The following is a 20,209-nucleotide window of genomic DNA, read 5'->3' as shown; positions in this document are numbered from 1 at the left end:
TTCCAGCTTGGCCACTGGGAGCTCTTTTAGTTGGATCCTACTGGTCATATATTTTCATGTAAGTGTGACTCTCTTATATCACATTTAGAACATTGTATACATCAATTTTTTTAATGTTATTTTGTTCAGATTATGAAAGTAATATATGTTTATGAAAGATAATTTCAATAATAATACAAAATGCATAAGAAGCTAAAATCATACCAAATACACTACTCAGAGTTAACATTTTAGCATATTACTTTATATTTTTTATATGCATATTTAAAGATCTTACTGATAATTTAAGCTTACTTAGCACATTTTTTGGTCTTCAAAGGAATACAATATGGAAAAGTTCTTGATGAAGGAGAATATTTGTCTTTAAATGTTTTATTAGTTTCTTCCCAATTAAAAAAGGAAATAGGGTGATCAATGACTCGAATCAATATAACTTTTTTGCTATAAAAATAATTTTGCAAGTTCCTCGGTTGTTAAAATTATACATCTCCTCTTTGTAATTCATACAGACAAGTAGCTGAGGTTATATATAGAGCTAAGCCATTGCTGATATAGAGATACTTAATAGAATATCACCAGTAGGATTATTATGCTATACTCAAAAAATGGTAAGAGATTTCAACCAATTAATGAAATGAAGAATGTAGTGCCAGAAAGACATTTTCAGTACCGAGAATAAAGTGGAAACAGAAGAAAAACTTCTGAACATGGCTAGTCTTACATTTCAGTTATTTATCCAAGTTGGGAAGATTTAATTCAGTCACATGTGATGTAACTTTGATTCCAATTGTAACGGTTTCTGACTTGGAATCCTTATTAAATTGGAAATTTAGTCTCTGACCTCTGACTATCAATGTCAGTTTTTTGTCTTCACAAGAGAACTTTTAAGTTCAAATAAGCTGCTTAAAGCTACTTGGGTTTTAGATTAATATTCAATTTTTTTTTTTTTTTTGGTGAGGAAGATAGGCCCTGAGCTAACATCTGTGCCAATCCTCCTCTATTTTGTATATGGGACGCCACCACATCATAGCTTGATGAGCAGTGTGTATGTTGATGCCCGGGATCCAAACCTGCAAACCCTGGGCGGCCAAAGCAGAGCGCAAGAGCTTAACCCCTATGCCACAGAGCCAGTGCCTCAACTTATTAAAGTAAAAATTTAGAAACCTAGTTTACTTTAAGCCTTCACTCTTTTTCCAGTCTTGTAAATGTATCAGTTGAGTGCATGTTACATAAAATAAGAATTGTCTCTTCTGGGAGAGACTTTGAATAATGTTCGATAACCTCAATTCAAGCATATTAAACTATTTACAAGCTTAGTAAATTAAATTATTTAAATTTTAAAAATGAGTTTATAATAACGTTCAATTTTCTTGTTAAATACTTCAAAATTTGCAACCCCAACTATCAAGTTTTTCCTGAGTACTTAAACAATCATACACCTAATGAATTAACTTAAAAATATAGTTAATCTCAAAATACCTTAAACAAATTACCAATACAGTTTAAGTATTTTGGCAAATTCGTTTATAACATTCAACTTAAATCCAAAACTCTAAAATCAGTTACATAATTCATTAAGAATCTATGTAGGCTTATGTGTCAGAATCTCTTAAACGCTGCAAACCCATTAGATTCAAATGCTGGGAGGCTAGTCTACCGATTACAAAACTTATTATTAAACCTAACACACAGATGGTAAGTCCACATATTCTATTTATATTTTAAAATAAATTTTCCGGGGATGAAAAATTATTTGCATTAAGAAAACTGGAAGCCTCGGAAGAAGGGCTTGAAGAAGATGCCGGGTGACACCTTCAAGGCCACGAGTGTGTGTGCTGAGGCTATCAGGGCCTCAGTAAAGCCCAAGAAGGTGAAGCCCACAATCTGAAGGGTGTCAGCCGCATGTTCAGTCAACTTGCCTACATCCCCCCGCCCGAAGCTGGGGAGTGTGCTCCTGCCCACGTGGCCAAGGGTCTCAGGCTCGCCAGGCCAAACTCAAAGGCCAAGGCTCAAATCAAGACCCAGGCTGTAGCTGCAGCTCCAGCCCCACTTCCAGCCGCAGCTCAGGCTCCCCAAGGTGACCAGGCCCCCACCATGGCTCCAGAGTAGAGGCCTCTGTCTGTCCATGTGAGGACAGAAGGACTGGTGTGACGCCCTGGGCTGCCAGCTGCCTGGGGCTGGTGTCCTCCTGTGCTATTTGTACAAATAAACCTGAGGCAGGATCTGTCAAGGGAGAAAGAAAGAGAGAGAGAAGGAGGGACGGAGGGAGGCAGGCAGGCAGGCAGGCAGGAGGAAAACCAGACTTACCCTGTTAAAATGAGGTTACGTGATAGGATGAACTGAGGTTACCTTCAAGGAGAATTGAAACTACCATCTCAACAGGTTGTAGTTTCTGGGTTGACAGTTGATAACTTTAAGGCAGTTATTAATCAGTCACAAGTTTGGGACCACTATGACGAACTGGGGGCTACATAATTCCAAGATGAGTCTTCTTGAGACAGAACACTAACACTCCCCTATACACATTCTTTTTGAGTAATTGTGAACATAATGGGAGATTCCAAGTTAATAGTCATCCTATGGGATTAGTTTTAAAACCATAACATCTGGGTTCAAGTATATCCTCATATCTTTCTGAACTTCTTTCAAATTTGTCACAGGACTGGTTAGATGATACTCTGTAATTCCTACCTAGGTTGTTTTAGTAACTGATTGGATTAAAAAAATTATTAAAAATTTATTAAATTTATTTATTTATTACATATTTAATTTATATGTAATAATATGTATATTATATAAATAATTAAATAAATTATTATTTAATGTCTGAGTATATTAACCACAACTCTAAGGTCATTTTAATAACAAATATTTATCTTCTCCTTTTAACTTTTCCAGGTCATTTTTTCCCTTAGCTCTACGTTACACGAGAATTTAATTTTCTTTCCCGTGAAATTGATTTGATTTTCTTATCGTAATTGGAGTATCTTAAATTGAATGTGCGTTATAATCCCTCCCTGCCCCATCTGCCCTATGAAATTTGTTAATAGCCACTTTTCGCTGATGCCTGTGAATGGACTTTTTATTGTTATTGTGTCACAAAAGGAACCGATAATCCCTCTTGTGCCGTTAGAGCTGTATTTTTTCTGGGGAATTTGCAACATCTGGCTTAAATCAACAAGAATTCTGCCTCTAGATTGCCTTTAGTCTCAAATCTGCAACATAGATTCCTATCTACCTGCCCTGCAGGCTTCAGACATGCCAGCCCCGACAACTGCATGAACCAGTTCCTCACAACTCTCTCTCTCATTATACGTATCCTATTGATTCGGTTCTCTGGAGAACCTTCACAATACAGATGTTTTTTTGAGGATTTGAGGTATGAGGTAGAAATGACTCTATATGACTTCTAAGGCCAGGTCACAAAAGGCGATGGAGCTGCTTCTTGCTTCTTTTGGGGTGCTTGCTGTTGAGACACATCCACCATGCTGTGAGGAGGGTAAACAGACAAATGAAAAAAGTGCACGTTGATGTTCTGGCCACAGTCCAGCTGAAATCTCAGGTGACAGCTAGCCTCAACCACCGGACAAGTGAGTGAGTGAGTGAGTGAGGAGTGGGCCATTTTATAGTTCCAACCCTCAGCCATTAAACTGCACTAGTTTACACCCCATGGAGCAGAGAGAAGCTTTCTGCAACTCCCCCACACCCGAATCCTTGCCTAAATTGCAGATTTGTAAGCAAACTAAAGGATTGTTGCTGTTTTAGGCCACTAATTTTGGATGGATTGCAAGCAGCAATAGATAACTGAAACACTTTGTAGGTGAATGTATGGATCAGCTTAGACTAGGTTTTACTACAGTAACCATCATCCCTCAAATCTTAGAGACTTATAACAGCAAAGGTTTCTCTCTCACTCGTATCACTTGTCCATTATGGGTCAAGTGCAGTTCTACTCCAAGTATTCTTTGTTCTGGACCCAGGCCAAAGAGCAGCCTCTATCTGCAACATGAGGATCTCATAGTAAAGGGAAAAAGAAAATGAAGGTACCACGCTATGGAAGCTTCTACTCGGAAGAGGTACACATTTCTCCTCACATTTCACTGGACGAAGCAGTTATGTGGCCAAGGCTGACATCAATTCAAATGAGGCAGGAGAGTATAATCCTCCTGCAAAGAGAAGCACAAGCCACACCTCCACATGTGTGCAGAACCCGCCCACAGGGAGGAGAGGGGAGTGAGCTGAACAATGTTGTGATCCACCAGAGTGAATGTCCTTGCACAGGACAGAGAACAGTAAAAGAGTCAACGGTTTGGACACTTTCTAAATCTAGTTTCAGAAAAAACATTGCTCAAATATCAATACCTCGCTCAAAATATTGCCCACCATCCCAACTAGAGTCTAAGATTGTTTGCCTCCTGTTCTCACAGCACGGAACATTTCCCTCCTCCGTATTTATCATACCGTTTTGTAATTACTCTGTTCTGGTGGGGGAGGGGCGGATAGTCATAGAATGTGTTTAATCTGAAGGCTTTCTCTAAAGGCAGCGAGGGGTTATTGAGGATTTGTGAACAAAAGAGCGTAGCAATCTGCCTTGTATTTTAGAAAGACTGCTCTGGTAGCAATTTGAAGAAGGGTTCAGGTAGGGTGAGACTGGAGGCTGGCTGACCAGCAGTTCTGAGGATTTTGTCAAGAAGGGTGGTGAGTAGAGTCTTAATAAGTTGATAATGTGATGAAGAGCCAGCAAGTGGTTAAAGAAATATTCATAAGTTCCATTGACCAGCATGGGTGATGGATAGGATGTGGAAAGCGGGAGAGAAAAGAAGGTGAGGATGCCTGAGTTTTCTAGCTTAAATGATTCCTTATTAAGATGGAGCAAACAACGTGGATGTTTCTTTTCTTGTGTTACCATTTCCATCTTTCCAGAGAGCCTGATCTTCTGCAAAAGAGGCTTCCACGAACACTGGGCTTACGTTCAAGGCATGAGTTTTCTATTAGTTCATCAATGTTTGTGTCGTAGGGTTTAGCAATTTCTTGCCTAAAATCCACATGGAAAAAAGTCTTACCAAGAAAGGAAGTAATGGCGATAAAATTTAGCCCTGAATTCTGCTGAAATGTGTGTCCGAGAATTCGGATGTGAAGGATGTGAAGCCATGGAAAATGATGCTATCTACTGCTCCATGACAGGCCATGAAAAGACATAGTGTTGCTCAGCAGGCATATCTACTTAAGTATTCTCCATCTGAGTGGCAAGGAGAAGCTGTCCTGTAAGGAAAGAGGAAGGAGGCAGGATTTCACACTAGGTGCTTGATTCACATCATCTAATCGTCACAACCCTATATGCATTTTATACACGAAGAAATTAAGACTCAGAGAGGTTACATGTGTTGGCCTTGCAGCTAGGAATGCAGAAAGATTTGGAAGGAACTTACAGGTCACAGTACTAAATTGGCAGGCTTGGAAGAAAGTCTCCTCCACTTGACTGTGAGGATCGTGGAGTAGAGTCCCTGTCTGTTTTGCTCCCACCACAATCCCATAGATGGGCACAGTGTCAGCCTCACTGTATGTGTTCCATTAGCATTGCTTAAATGAATTTAATAAAAAAGACATTCCTTTACTAGAAAAAATATTATATTTGCCATTCTTTCTTCTCTACTTACTTATTGTGTAATTATTCAAAATCACAGGACTCTGGGCACATTTTGAATGCTGAAAAATATAGTTTAAAAGAAAAAAGAGAGTCTTAATGATATACAACCTGATTTTTCATTGGTAGGAATACTTTTCTCACCTACAATATATTATTTGTGAAAAAGTGCTCCCTGAGAGCAGACTGGAATTCCCATCTCATTTAGAAACAAATTATTAAATTTTGACAATAAACCAGCTGATTTATTAATGTCAAGTCTTAGACTCCTATACAGTAATCAGTCAGCAAAACAGTATAAAAACCTTTGAAGTATGTTATTAAGCTCTAAAATCTTTGAAAACCCATAGTGTTACAGATATTTTGGTTTTTCCATCTTTGACTGCTATTGTTAGGTTTTTTGTTTGATGATAGCTTAGTGAAAATTATATATGGAAGCATTATTCAATAGCACAGCATCTTGAATAATATATATGTCTGCCAATTATATATACATTTTGAGGTTAATATTAAGAAAGAAGAGAGAGATACAGTATAAAATGTACTTTGCAGCTACATGGCCATTTTTGCAGAAATTGACAAGCTGATCCTAAAATTTATATGGTAATGCAAAAGACCCTAAATAGCCAAAACAATTATGATAAAGAAGAACAAAGCTAGAAGACTCACATTTCCCTACTTCAAAACATGCTGTAATCTGGGGGCCGGCCTGTTGGCGTGGTGGTTAGGTTCACTGACTCCACTTTGGCAGCTTGGGGTTTGCGGGTTGGGATCCTGGATGCAGACCTGTGCACTGCTTATCAAGCCATGCTGTGGCAGGAGTCCCACATATAAAGTAGAGGAAGATGGGCACAGATATTAGTCCAGGGCCAATCTTCCTCAGCAAAAAAAGGAGGATTGGCAACAGATGTTAGCTCAGGGCTAATCTTCCTCACATACACACACAAAAAAACCATACTGTAATCAAGACAGTGTAGTATTGACATAAGGATAGATATATAGATTGATGGAATAGAATTAAGAGTTCATACATAAACCCTTACATTTATCATCAATTGATTTTTGACAGAGCCAAGGCAATTCAACAGGGAAAGAATAGTCTCTTCAACAAATTGTGCTAGGGCAACTGGATGTACACATGCCAATGAATTAAGTTGAACTCTCATCTCACACTATATACAAAAATTAACTCAAAATGGAACATGTACCTAAATGCAAGATACAAAACTATGAAATTCTTAGAAGAAAACATAGAAATAAATCGTTGTGACCTTAGGTTAAACGATGGGTTCTCAGATATAACACCAAAAGCACAAGTGACAGGAGAAAAAAAAATAGATAAAATGGACTACATTAAAGCTAAAAGCTTTTGTGCTGCAAATGATATCATTAAGAAAATGAAAAGACAACCCACAGAATAGCAGAAATATTGCAAATCATAGATCTGATAAGTGACTTGTATCCAGTATACATAAAGAACTCTTACAATTCAATAATAAAAAGGTAAATAAGCCAATTAAAAAGCAGGCAATGGATATGAATAGACATTTCTCCAAGAAGATGTACAAACGGCCAGTAAACACATAAAATGATGTTCAATATCATTAGCCGTTAGGGAGTTGCAAATCAAAACCACAATGAGATACCACTTCACATCCACTTAGGATGACTGTAAATCAAGAAGACAGACAGTAATAAGTCTCAGGAAGAATGTGGAGAAATTGGAACCCACATTCATTGCTGCTGGAAATGTAGATTATGGTGATGGCTGCACAATTCTATGAATATACTAACAACCATTGAACTGTGCACTTTAAATGGGTGAATTGTATGAGGATGTTGATGGGGAGGAGGGAATGTTTAACTTCTCTAAGTGTCAGTTTCATCATTCGTAAAATACTTAGTGTACAGGTTTTTGTTGGAATGAAACGATGTATCTAAAGTGCCCGGATGAAGACCTGGCACTTGGGAAGTGCACAGTGATATATACTCTCCAAAGAGCCAATTTTTAATCCATCTTCAACATGGATTTTAGAGATGCTAGTAAACAGAATGGACTGTGTCCTACACAAATTTACACACAAGCTCAACTTAATATGTAATTTTAGAAGATTCAAGGCACCTTGAAGACTATCTACAGGACCTCTAGGTCAATGCTTCTCAAAGGGTTATCACTGGAATTCATTAATGGAGAAACAGAAATTCAGATTTCTGTGCTGTGCTTCGGCATTAGGATCTCTGGGCATGAGAATAGTCCTCTACACTTTAAACTTACCCTGCCACGTGAGTCATGTGCACTCACTGCTGCAGAGATTAAATGACCACAGGCAAAATGCCCTGCCTGATGTGTTGCGCTATTCACAGGAACAAGAGAATGCAGCTCTTGTGCACTCAGAATGTGCTTTTATGTGCTTGGCCTCTCTTTCCCACTAGAGAGCAAGCTCCCCTCTGCCCAAGTCTTCCTTGCACACCTGCACAGGAGAGGTGCTCTGACCAGAGTGGATGTTCCATGAAGGAGGTTAACTGCCTGGTGTTACAGGAAAATTAGCCTTGTGTGATGAGTCCAGTTAGGGTCCAGCAGACACTGTAGTTGAGTTTTTAATAAATATTTTGCAATCTATTTCTCGGAAAAATGAAACATCTGAGGTTTCCGAAATCCCTCTGTGAATATCAAATAGCTCCTTATTGAATCAAAGCTTCAAAGTCAAAGATGATACAAAATTAACAAAGTTTAACCCAGCTATAGATTTGATTTGATTATGCTTAAATTTAACTTTCAAAAAATATGTACTTTGCATAGGAAATGCCTTTAAAACATAACTTTTGTGGATATGTGTATATCAAAGAAAAAGAATAATTCCACATAATCACAATGTCCACTGCCTGGAGATAATCATCTTTAAGTTTTCATGACTATCTGTTCATATCTACCTGGAGATACATTTAGATACGGAAAGATCACAATTTGAGGTCATTTGTTTGAGAAACCATTCCCTGATCTTCCAACCCCACCGCAGTCTAGATTAGGTTTCCCTGTTAACGCCAGTTCATAGCACCAGTACTTTTTCTTGCTATCCCTTATTAGAGAAGAAATTATTTAGCTAATCACTATTGATGTTTCCTGTTACATATTTCTCCCATGAGATAAACTCAATGAGATAAGAACAGTGTCTATCTTATTCTTTGCTGTATTTCTAGCATTTAACTGAGTTAATGTACTAGGGATATAGTTGGATAAGTATTCAATACATATTTCTTGAGTTAACAAAATGTAATATGAAGGGTCTGTGTGTGTATGTGTGTGTGTGTGTGTGCTTCTAAAGCCAGTTAGCTGCTATCTCAATCATTTTGTCAAGTACAGTCATGAAAGAATCACGAGGAAATAAAGAATGGCCTTGTAGCTCTCGTTAGGAACCATTGCATTTTGTAACCTTGAAACAGCATAAATTCACACACACACACACACACACACACACACAGACAATTTATGAAAAGTGGTATGAGGCATAGAAGATACCTGGCTGAACCGAGCCCAGTCTGCTCAACTTTATTAAGTGTCCACTGAGAACCTTCTCTAGGTAAGGGGCAGGTACCTCTCATCTAACTCTAGATCTCATGCCAGACCCAAGTTGGTTTTCAGTGAAAGTTCATTAGGCTTCCAGTGAGGGCATGACTAAGAGTTCCTACAAACAACATCACTCATTATTTTAGAAACCTCTCTGGAGTATAAAAAACTCAGTCGGAGTTGTCAGCAGAAAGATGTATGAATCTGTACAAAGCTTTGACTTCTTGGAGCCTCAGTTTCTTCATCTTTAAGATGTGGGTAATAATACCTACCTCAAAGTCTGAGAATAAAAAGCACTGTTGAAAATAAAATTAACAAGGGTTCTTGCATGGGCCAATGATCATACTCCATAAACAGCAGAATGACTACTTCAAACCTCTCCACATCTGAGACCCTCCCTGTACCCTCCATCCCACTCCCTGCAGGAAACCATCTCAGTAAACTTCCCTATTCAAACACTTGCTCTTATTGACAGTGAGGGCAGAAATTGAGGTGAGGCTATGAGATGAGCTATCAAAGCTATTACTATTGTGATCCGTATTGTGGATCTTTATCCGAAGCAAACTAGCCCTAGGGAGTAGAAGTCTGACAAGCATTATATATGTTTCATTTTCTTCATGTCACCTTCTAAAGCTGAAGAAATCAGAAAAGCCTTTGATTGCTTCCATCGGAAAATAACTAGCTGCCATTGCATTTCCTTTCCTGACTGCAGTAATTAAAATCTGCACTTGAATGCTTTTAGTGCTAGGAAATGCACTTTCATGAAAGAAGCCAGACATATAAGACCACATATTATATGATTCCATTTACATGAAGTGTCTGGAAGAGTTAAACTCATAGAGACAGAAAGCAGATTGGTGATTTCCAGGGGCTGAAGGAAGGGGAGAGTGAGAAGTGACAGCTTAATGGATACAGGGTTTTCTTTGGGGTGATGAGAATATTTTGGAACTAGATAGAGGTGGTGGTTGCACAACATTGTGAGTATACTAAATGCCACTGAACTGTACACTTCAAAATGGGTAATTGTATGTTATGTGAATTTCATCTTAAAAACAAAAAGGGGGAGGGGAGAGAAAGGGACTTTCCAAATTCCAAGTTCTTAAGAAAGTCCTTGCTCTGTGAAAGGATGAGTAAGGTGTGAGGCATAGGTCAATCACTGTAAAAGTTGAGAGCTGGAGGAGAGGAGAAAACGCCCAGGGGCAGAGTATGCTCTCACAGGAAGGACTTGGCGGGATGGGATGTGGAATGTGCTGCCCTGAGACCCCCCTCATTTACTGATTCAGGGTTCAGCTAGTTCAATAAATGGTCTCTGCTGGCCCTCCAAAGTACAACCAAGTCCATCTGTTTACTGTGTGTCTCCTGCTGCTAGAATCTCAGCTCCACAATGGCAGAGTCTTTGGATATTTTAGTGAAATGACTATGATGGTGTCTGGCTCAAAAATAGTAGTTGTTCAATAAATATTTGCTGAAAGACTAACAATCCTGTAGTTCCATTTATGCACCTTCCTTTCTCTATCAGTGTGAAATTTGAACACAGTCCAGGTGAAGCAAGTTTCTGTGGCCGTTTCTGAAAACTTTGCTAATAGCCCTGCCTGCTGTTACCTAAAATGAGATTAGAAACACCCCCATCCAGGTGCCGGGGTTATCACACTCAACCTATTCCACACTGCCCTCGGGCCCAAGGGGCCAGGCTGCATATCCCTCCTGCCATATTCACCCTTCGAATCAGACTGTCTCTGCTGGGGCAACAGCCCAGGGGGGAAGCACACTCTGAGGAGTAGGGAGGCTGAGTCTCTGCTTAGAAATTGTAAAAACCCTGGCAGTACTGGTCAAAAAACCCTGGCGGCCTGTGATAGCCGTAGTGAAGAGAACTCCAGGTTTGTCGAACTTCATTGCTAAACTCCCTCCTGTTTCAGTAGGGTGAAGCCCACGATTCAGCCATTTCCAGAAGGCACTGGGTCACTGATTTGGAAGCAAAGAGGAGCCCATGATGGTCCAAAGGTAAAGCTCTAGACAATTCTATTGAGTCTGCTAAGTCCTATCACCCAAATATACCCATAAATGGGGAAAAACTTCTAGGGATGCTCTACAGACTCTCCCAGGTCTGATATCACCCAAGAAATATTTCCAAGTACTTGCTATAATATAAAAGGATGAACAAAATACAGATTTCTGCCCTCATTAGGTCATCTATGAGTAGTGGACATTTTGTAAAACTTTTATTCAAAATAAAAAATAATAAATGCCATTATAAAGGAAGCTAAGAATAACTTCTGTGCCTTAACCTCTCTCCTTCCATTGGTATGTATTTGCATAGCACAGTTTCTTAAATTGTGGTCCAAGGGCCTTCAACATCACGATTTTCAAGTGTGCTTGGTAATAGGCAAAGATTCCCAGGCACAGCACTGAACATATCTCTGGGAGCAGGACCTGGGAATATGCATTTAAAAAATTTCCTCAGGTGATTCTTATGCACATAAATGGTTAAGAACCAGTGCCATAGTATATTATAATTTATTACACTTGCACATTTATTTTATTCTTGTTCCTTACAATTATAAGGAGGGCAGGTGTGTTGTGTCTTCATTTATAGAGGAGGACAGGGAAATTCAGAGATGTTAAATCCAAGGTCATGCAGTTAATTCGTGGCAGAGCTAAAATTTGAACCTGGATTTGCCTGATTCCAGATATAATCCTTGACCTACTCCATGCTGTGTACTCCTCTGCTGGAAAAAAAAATGAATCAAAATATGAAATGACTGGAATTTGTTTCCGCAGCAATGTCTTTTACATAAGCAGGGGTCAAGTTAGTACTGGAGAAACACTGCCATCTTGTGGCCATCTGAAAGCAAAGTGTAGCCTTGTTATTGAACAGGGGATCATTTCCTCTGGCTCACCTTGGTGCACCTTGCATTGATGGATTTGTGTTGAGCCATCCTCACTCTCCACTGATGCATTGGAAGGACCAGTCAACTGGTCCTTCGGTCTTTGGGCCTTGTTTTTTTTTCTCCTAGCTGAAGTTAATTTACTCATCTAGGGCAGAGACCACAAGATCATTAGTACCATGCAATAACCAGCAGATCCAAGAGACCCTGGTGAAATACTTTTGGGAGGCAACATATCTTAGATTTCTAAATCCCTAGTCTTTTTATTTTTTTGTTTTAAGTTTTAAAAAGTTTTTTGCTATGGTTACAGAATCTTCCTGACGAAACCAAGGTGTGACCCCACCCCCCCGCTCCCGGGAGTATACAGAGATGAGGGGCTCCTCTCCTCCCTTCAACTCCAGCACACTGACCTCTGCAAACCCATATGGAAATCATCGTAGGGGGCTGTCATTGGGCAGATACATCATCCAGACCACAGAACTGTCTGGACAATCCCCTAACAGCCAGTGTTCTCTAGTCAGGTAGCAATCAGCCTCCAAGATAACAAAAAAATCTGTGTAAGCTACCCCAGGCATCTGTGCAAAATGTCAATTACTGCACCATTCTGAAACCAGATTACTGGTTTCAGAAATCTTCACATGTGCTTCCTCTGCCTCAAATGGCAAACTTCCCAAGGTGCTGCGTAGTAGAAGCACAGTCAGTGACCTCCACCTGCCTGCCAGGGCTCCACTCTGCTCTTGGTCCCCCTGCTGGACAACACTGCTCTTCCTTCAACCTCTCCACTCCTCTTGCTCACTCCTGCCCGGGGAGTCTCTTGCACACTATTCCTTCCTTCACATTTCAGATCATCAGTCATTTTCCCGACCTCACACACTAGGTCAAAGCCTCCTGTCATGCTGCCTCTACCTTTGCTTCTAATGGCATCTGTCAAAGTTGTGATTTAGCATTTGACTATGTCACTATCCCATTAACTCTGTCTCTAGACCAGAGGCTCCAGCAGGAACAGTGTTTATAGGCCAGAGCCTAGCACAGGGCCTGGCACAGAGTAGAAGTGCAATAGGCATTTATTGAATGAATGAATGAATGAATGAACATATAAGTGAGATTAATCCTGGCCCAACAAGCTAATCCTTACCTCCCTCACATAGCTCCCAAACTGTATCTTTGTGACATTGTTTGGTACCAGATATCTCAAAGCGGCTGCTTAAACCCTACTTATCTAAACCCAAACTTCAAGGTAGGGCGAGATTAGACACCATTTTAGGGTCCTAGCAAGACTTGGGAAGATTGCAATTTTGTTTGACAACAGCCTGATGACTTCTTAGAATATTCTGACTCTTATTGGTTGCGTGACTTTGGATGAGTTCATTGGCGTTTTAAACCCTTACCTCCGTCATCTGTAAAATGGGGATAACAGGACCATTGGACAGAGTAGCCAGATAGTACACATCTCATTCTTCCCCATTAAGTATGATGTTAGTCATAGGTTTTTCCTAGCTGTCCCTCACTAGGTTGAGGTAGTTCCCTTTTCTTCCTAGCTTCGTGAAAATTTCATCATGAATAGATGTTGAATTTTGTCAAATGCCTTCTTATACAAGTATATAGCATGGTACATAGTAAGCACTCAGTAAAGTTAATTCCTCCCTCTTTAATTGCTTTCTTTTAATTTTCCTCCTCCTCATTACTTCCTTGCTAGCTGGTTGGTCAGCATTGAGTAATATGGAAACAATCTCATTCTGCTGGGGACAACTCCAGACCCTGCATCTTTGAACTTGGCTGAGGCTTGTATTGAGGGTTGAGAGTTAGTGAGGCCAAAACCCCAGGTGGGGATGACAGAAAAGTCCATTTTCAGCCTCAGTCTGATCTCCTTCGATCTTTGCCCAGGGCTTCCCCATCTGTCAACGACTAGAGACACCATGTTTACCTGGGCCTGCTGCCCTAGTGGTGCTCAAGTTCTGGGGCGCTGCCTCCTTAATTTCCCCCCCAAGTCTTTAGTTTAAGGTTAAACAAGTCAAGTAAGAACTAACATGTTAATGGCCATAGTGGTTAATGTCTTTGTATTTCTATATAACATTTATATTTTAGCAAAATAAATTATGATAATATTTGTATTTTAATAAAGTATGATACCTCAAAATGGTGGACAACTAAGTACCAAAAAAGGATATTACATTATAAAGAAATATTAAAAAGGAATTATCTATATTTATTAATATGGAAAAGTATCCATGACCCATTACTGAGTAAAAAGCAGATTACAAGCACATATGGTATGATCACTTGTATTTAACTGTGTGTGTGTGTGTGTGTGTGTGTGTGTGTGTGTACATAGATACATAGATATCTGGAAATTCATGAGTGGTTACCTCTGCTCAGTGAGATTGGGTTAATTTGCACTTTCTTCTCTAAACTGGTCTGTATTTCTTGAATTTTCTAAATGACTATGTATTGGCTTCCTAATTGGGGAAAAAGCTGATGAACATATTTGTTGGGCTGCACTTCGGAATCATAATCACAAAAACACAAATAGTCACTTGCCCCTTATGTTGTTTCAGGGATGACTTAGGAACTGACTGGCTCACTAATTTGTGTGGGTATTTGTGCAGCAAACTTTTCTTTCAATGCCTACGAGTGCGAGATTAGTCAGACATAACCCCTACCTGCTTTTAGGGTGATAAGCTTTGTATGTAGTTAATTACGATGAGAGTGATAATTACAACAGATTCCATGTTTGAGTGAGCCAGGCACTGTGCGAAGTACTTTACACAACCATCTCTAATCAAATCTACAAAAAATAAAGGAGGCACATTAGTCCTGATAAACAGATGGGGACCAAGCTCCAAGGATGCTAGAGTAAGAAAGGTCTTTAGCCTGAGACACCAGGGAGGGCTTCGTGAAAGACGTGGCCTTTCACAAAGAGGGGTAGCATTGACCTTTGTAGATGAGGAGAAGAGAATTTCAGGTCAAAAGCAGTCCAAGAAAGGGCAATCATTAAGTCAGGTGGCTGGACTGTTTAATGTGTCAGAATTGTGGAGGACACTTTCAAATGAGATAAGCTAGGTTGGGAGAAGACTGAGGCGGAGAGAACTTTGGGTAACAGATGGAAGTGCCAAACCGGAAGTTCCTGCAAACCAGAGTCTGAGCTGTATACTTCAGACAGAGGAGTTTATGATGGGCAGTTGGAGGATGCCACATAGGAAAAGAAATGCTTTCTTGCTCCTCTCACTTCAGTGTCGTTTGCTTGGGTGGCTAGGACATCTTTCTTGCACTGATGGCCCTTCTTTCTCGTCACATTTGGTGCAGCATCAACAAGAACAGAGCGAAGGGAAAGCATGAAATGAGGGGAATCTTATCCTTTTACACGAGACCATTTCATTTGTCACAATCTTTGACTGCCTCCTGATGGCCATTTCACTGCGTTCTCCTGCAGACTTGTATTTTTTTTAATGTTTTTTATTCAAGTCATATGGGCTTTTAATATTGTGTAAATTTCAGGTATACGTTATTCCGTTTCAGTTTCTGTATAGACTGCATTGTGTTCACCACAAATATCCAGTTTTTATCCATCACCATACACATGTGACCCTTTACCCGTTTTGCCCTCCCTGCACCCCTTTTTCCTCTGGTAGCCACTAATCTGTTCTCCTTATCCACGTGTTTGTTTATCTTCCACATATGAGTGAAATCATATGGTATTTGGCTTTCTCTGTCTGACATTTCGCTTAGCATAATACTCTCAAGGTCCATCCATGGTGTCACAAATGGCATAATTTTGTCTTTTTTATGGCTGAGTAGTATTCCATGTGTGTATACATACCACATCTTCTTTATCCATTATGTGTACATGGGCACTTGGGTTGCTTCCACGTTTTGGCTATTGTGAATAATGTTGCGATGAACATAGGGAGCTGAAAATATCTTTGAATTGTTGATTTCATATTTTTTGGGTAAATATCAGTAGTGGAATAGCTGGATCATATGATATTTCTATTTTTAGTTTTTTGAGAAATCTCCATACTGTTTTCCATAGTGGCTGCACCAGTTTGCATTCCTTCCAGCAGTCTATAAAGGTTCCCTTTTCTCCAAATTCTCTCCAGCACTTGTTATTTCTTGTCTTGTTAATTATAGCCATTCTGATGGGTGTGAGGTGCTGTCTCATTGGAGTTTTGATTTGCACTTTCCTAATAATTAGTGATGTGGAACATCTTTTCATGTGTCTATTGGCCGTGCAGTGCATTTTTAATTTCTAAAGCAGCTAACCAGAATAATCCTGCGGCTGACAGAGTCAAGTCCAAAGCTTTGTGTGAAAGCTGATGTATAGCCAAACATCACTAGCTCTTTGTGTGGTCTCCTGAAACATCCAACTTCTTAGGTCACATGCCAGTATCACTCACGGGCCAGTACTGGGCTGGTCCTGTGGAACCTGGGACATCAGTGTAATTATAAGAAAGCTATATTTAGCACTTACCATGTAGCAGACACCATTCCAAGTGGTCTGGGGGGAGTATCTCATTTAATTGTCAGAGCAACACTACATGGAAAACACTATTATTATCATCCCTCTTCTAGAAGTCAGGAAACTGAGGCTCAGAGAGGTTAAGTTACTTGCCCAAGGTGGCAAGGTCCCAAATCTAGGGATGGCAGAGATCCAAATGCACTGCCTTCAGAGCTGGTCCTCGTAACCACTTCTTTATGGCTCCCTTCCTGCCCCGAAGGACCTTACAATGTATATAGGGGGACAAGATGTCCAAGACATATCAACATACACGTGACAAATCAAATAGTATAGGGTGCTTGCTGGAATGCCCGGGGAGGTCCTGAAGGCGGTCCCAGATGACTTCAGAAGAGATGTGAGGCTTCAAAGAGCTGGTGATGGCCTCTTGAGGGAGTGCTTTCCTCAGGCCTTTGAGGAGGGGTGGAATTTGGCTAGATTTTTTTGGTGGGGGAGCACAGGGTACAGGTAGTCAAGGGCAAGATTTGGACTGAGTGTAATGGTGTTAGAAACAAGGTGTGGGGCATTGAGGAAGCAGTGAGAAATAAGGCTGTAATGACAGAGGGAGGAGAAGCACCTTGAAGGGGCTTGGATACATGTGATAATTTAACAGCATGATCTTTTTTTTTTCTTTTTTGAGGAAGATTGGTCCTGAGCTAACATCTGTTGCCAATCTTCCTCCTTTTTTTTTTTTCCTTTTTTCTCCCCAAAGCCCCAGTAGATAGTTATATGTCATAGTTGTACATCCTTCCAGTTGCTCCACGTGGGACGACACCTCCACATGGCTTAATGAGCCGCGCATAGGTCCGCACCTAGGATCTGAACCTGAGAACTCCGGGCTGCCGAAGCAGAGCACACAAATTTGACCGCTACACCACCGGGCCGGCCCCCAACAGGATTACTGTTTAAGAACAAACATCAGCCCTCCTAGCATTCGCTATAACTTTCCTACCAAATGCTGGTCATAAAGCAACACAAATGACTAGGGCATACATTTATTCCTTCATTAACTGATTCACTTAAGAAATATTGATTGAATGAATACTTATTCTGTGTTAATCATGATTTCATGATTTTAGCAAGGGATAGAAATTAAACAACAATCTACAAAACAGCATTATATATGAACACATCAGAAGTGTATGGTTTAGACAGCATCAGGATAGGAATTCCATAGAAAGTGACATTTAAAGCTGAGATCTGAAGGATAAATTGGAGGTAGTGAGGCAAAATGGGAGAAGTAGCAAGACAATAAAAACTCAAAGGCAAGGAAGACTAGCTCAGCAGCTTTGAGGGACAAAAAGTGGTTTGACATGGCTGGGGTTTTAGACTGGGAGAGAGGAAAGTGTTCAGAAAGGGTGCTAGAGAGGTACATATGCCCGGATCTCACAGGGCCTTGTAAACCAAGTGTAGACTCTATTCCAAGAGCAATGGGAAGCCATGGGATGATTTTAAGCAGGGAAGCAACATGATCAGATTTGCCATTGAGAAAGATCATGGTGGCTGCTGTCTGGAGTATGGATTGGAGGCGCAAGAGTGAAAACACGAAGAAGCTGTTGCAATAATCCAAGGTGAGCATGTGGCTGGGGACAGGGTAGTGACAATGAACGCACAGACAAAACTGGATGGATTCAAGAGATATTTAGGAAGTCAAATCAACAGGACCTGGTGACAGACTGGATGCAGAGAGGAGGAAGAGTCACACTCCCTATCACCAAGGCCTCCCCTCATAAGAAAATGGGAAAGAGAGAGAGAAGAGAACAGAAGCATGAGATGGAGAAAAAGAGAAGAATAAGGAAGGAGAGATGGAGTTGAAGAGAGTGGAGGGCACGAGAGACGTGATTTCATGCCGGTGCTGCGGAAGAGGGGGAAGAGGAGGAGAGAGCTGAGAATATGAGAGTGAGCAGGAAGGAAAGAAAGGGGTCTGTTACTCTCCTGGTTTGGCAGCCACCTGTGGCACCCAGCGTCCGGGTTTGTGGCTCTTCTAGGAGCTGACAGTTGATGGCTGGAGGCATCTCCCAAGGGGGCTGATGTTACCAGCCAGATTTATCTCCTCTCAGTAAAAAACCAGCTAAAAAATGATCACTATTGGTGCCAGGAAGTCAATCCCTCCCTTCAAGCATTCTTATCAAAGAAAAGAATACGGAGATTGATCTTAACTTTATTGATGGTGAATGTCTCCAGACAGAAGCTTAGCTTGGTGGCTAGAAATTAAATGTAGGACTTTAGAGCTGGAAGCAACACCTGCAAAAGTCCCCTTACATTCACTTGGTTATATGATAAACTGATTTCTTCTACTTTAAAAATGCAAAGTCAGCATTCTCTGAGCAAAGTGATTGCTCTGACCATGATAATATCAAGCTACCAACAGTTTAACAACTGGCTTACAAAATTCCTGAGTATTTAACAATTGACTCCTGTGAACTGAGCCATACCTTTGGACTGCCTGTCATAGGAGGTAATACATTTTTCTATTGTTTATGTCAGGTTGAGTTAGGTACCCAAAAACATCCTGGCACTCCTACCCAGAACCCCCTTTCACCCTCTAAACAAAAGTCCTCCTCCAACCTACGTCTTTTGAAACTCAGGAGAACCTGATCTTACCCCACGCTCAACTAATGGGGCTTATGGATTCAGTCAATCAGCACATCCTCTTCCCCCGACATAACTGTTGTCTCTTCTAGATGTTGTATACGCAGATAGGTCCAGAATGCTTGTGGGCACCTTGTCACTATGTGCCTGACAAGGAGATATATTAAGATTTATACAAGAAGTAGATATATGAAGAGGTTAAATCTAAGAGAATCATAAGGAATCCATGACTGGAGACACTGCATTAGGTTAGTCCTTAAACCCACCTTATCTCTGAACTTCTAGTAAAATATGCCAATCAATTTACATTTTGCTTAAGCATCTGAGTTGGTTTTTTGTTACTATCTGTGAAGATACAGAGCCAGTCACTGTGGTATATACTTCATATACACTCTGTTTAATCCTTATAAAAATCCCACAATGTTAAAACAATTTTCCCATTTTATACGTGGGGAAACTAAGGCTTAAAGTGATTAAACCACTTGTTTCTACTATTACAGAAAAAAAAATTTAATTCCAAATCTGTGTAACTCTAGATTCACCACTATAATAAAACTCAGGACCACATGGGAAACCCCACAGTCTCTGTTCTTCTCTCTTGATTCCTGTTAAATGTCCCCATATAACTGAAAACAACTTAAGTGTTAGTTGTAATTTAAAAATGTAAAACAAAACAAAACATTGTTTCTGATCATCTAATGACCAAAATGGGGCCTTAGGGTTAAAATAAAATTGTAAATTCATTTCTTGAGGGTCATTCCCTCCCCATCTGAACAAATAGCAATGAAACATAAAGAATTTTAAAAGAAAAATAAAAAGGCAAAGCCAAGCTAAAGAATAAGATAAATCCTTCCTTGCTATAAGAATGGAAAAAAACTGTAAGATGATGACGTGGGTGTACAAGCCAAAGCTTTGTTGGGTCAATATCTGGAAGAAAAGTAGAGCTTGCTCCCAGGTTTAGTAGAAAATAAATGCAACCCGCCTGAGGCAGAATACAGACTCCAGGCTCCCTTCTTAAAACCAGGGAGTGA

The sequence above is a fragment of the Diceros bicornis genome, chromosome 6 (assembly GCF_020826845.1).
Source record: "Diceros bicornis minor isolate mBicDic1 chromosome 6, mDicBic1.mat.cur, whole genome shotgun sequence".
Lineage (NCBI taxonomy): Eukaryota > Metazoa > Chordata > Mammalia > Perissodactyla > Rhinocerotidae > Diceros > Diceros bicornis.
Note: the sequence above shows the minus strand (reverse complement) of the source record.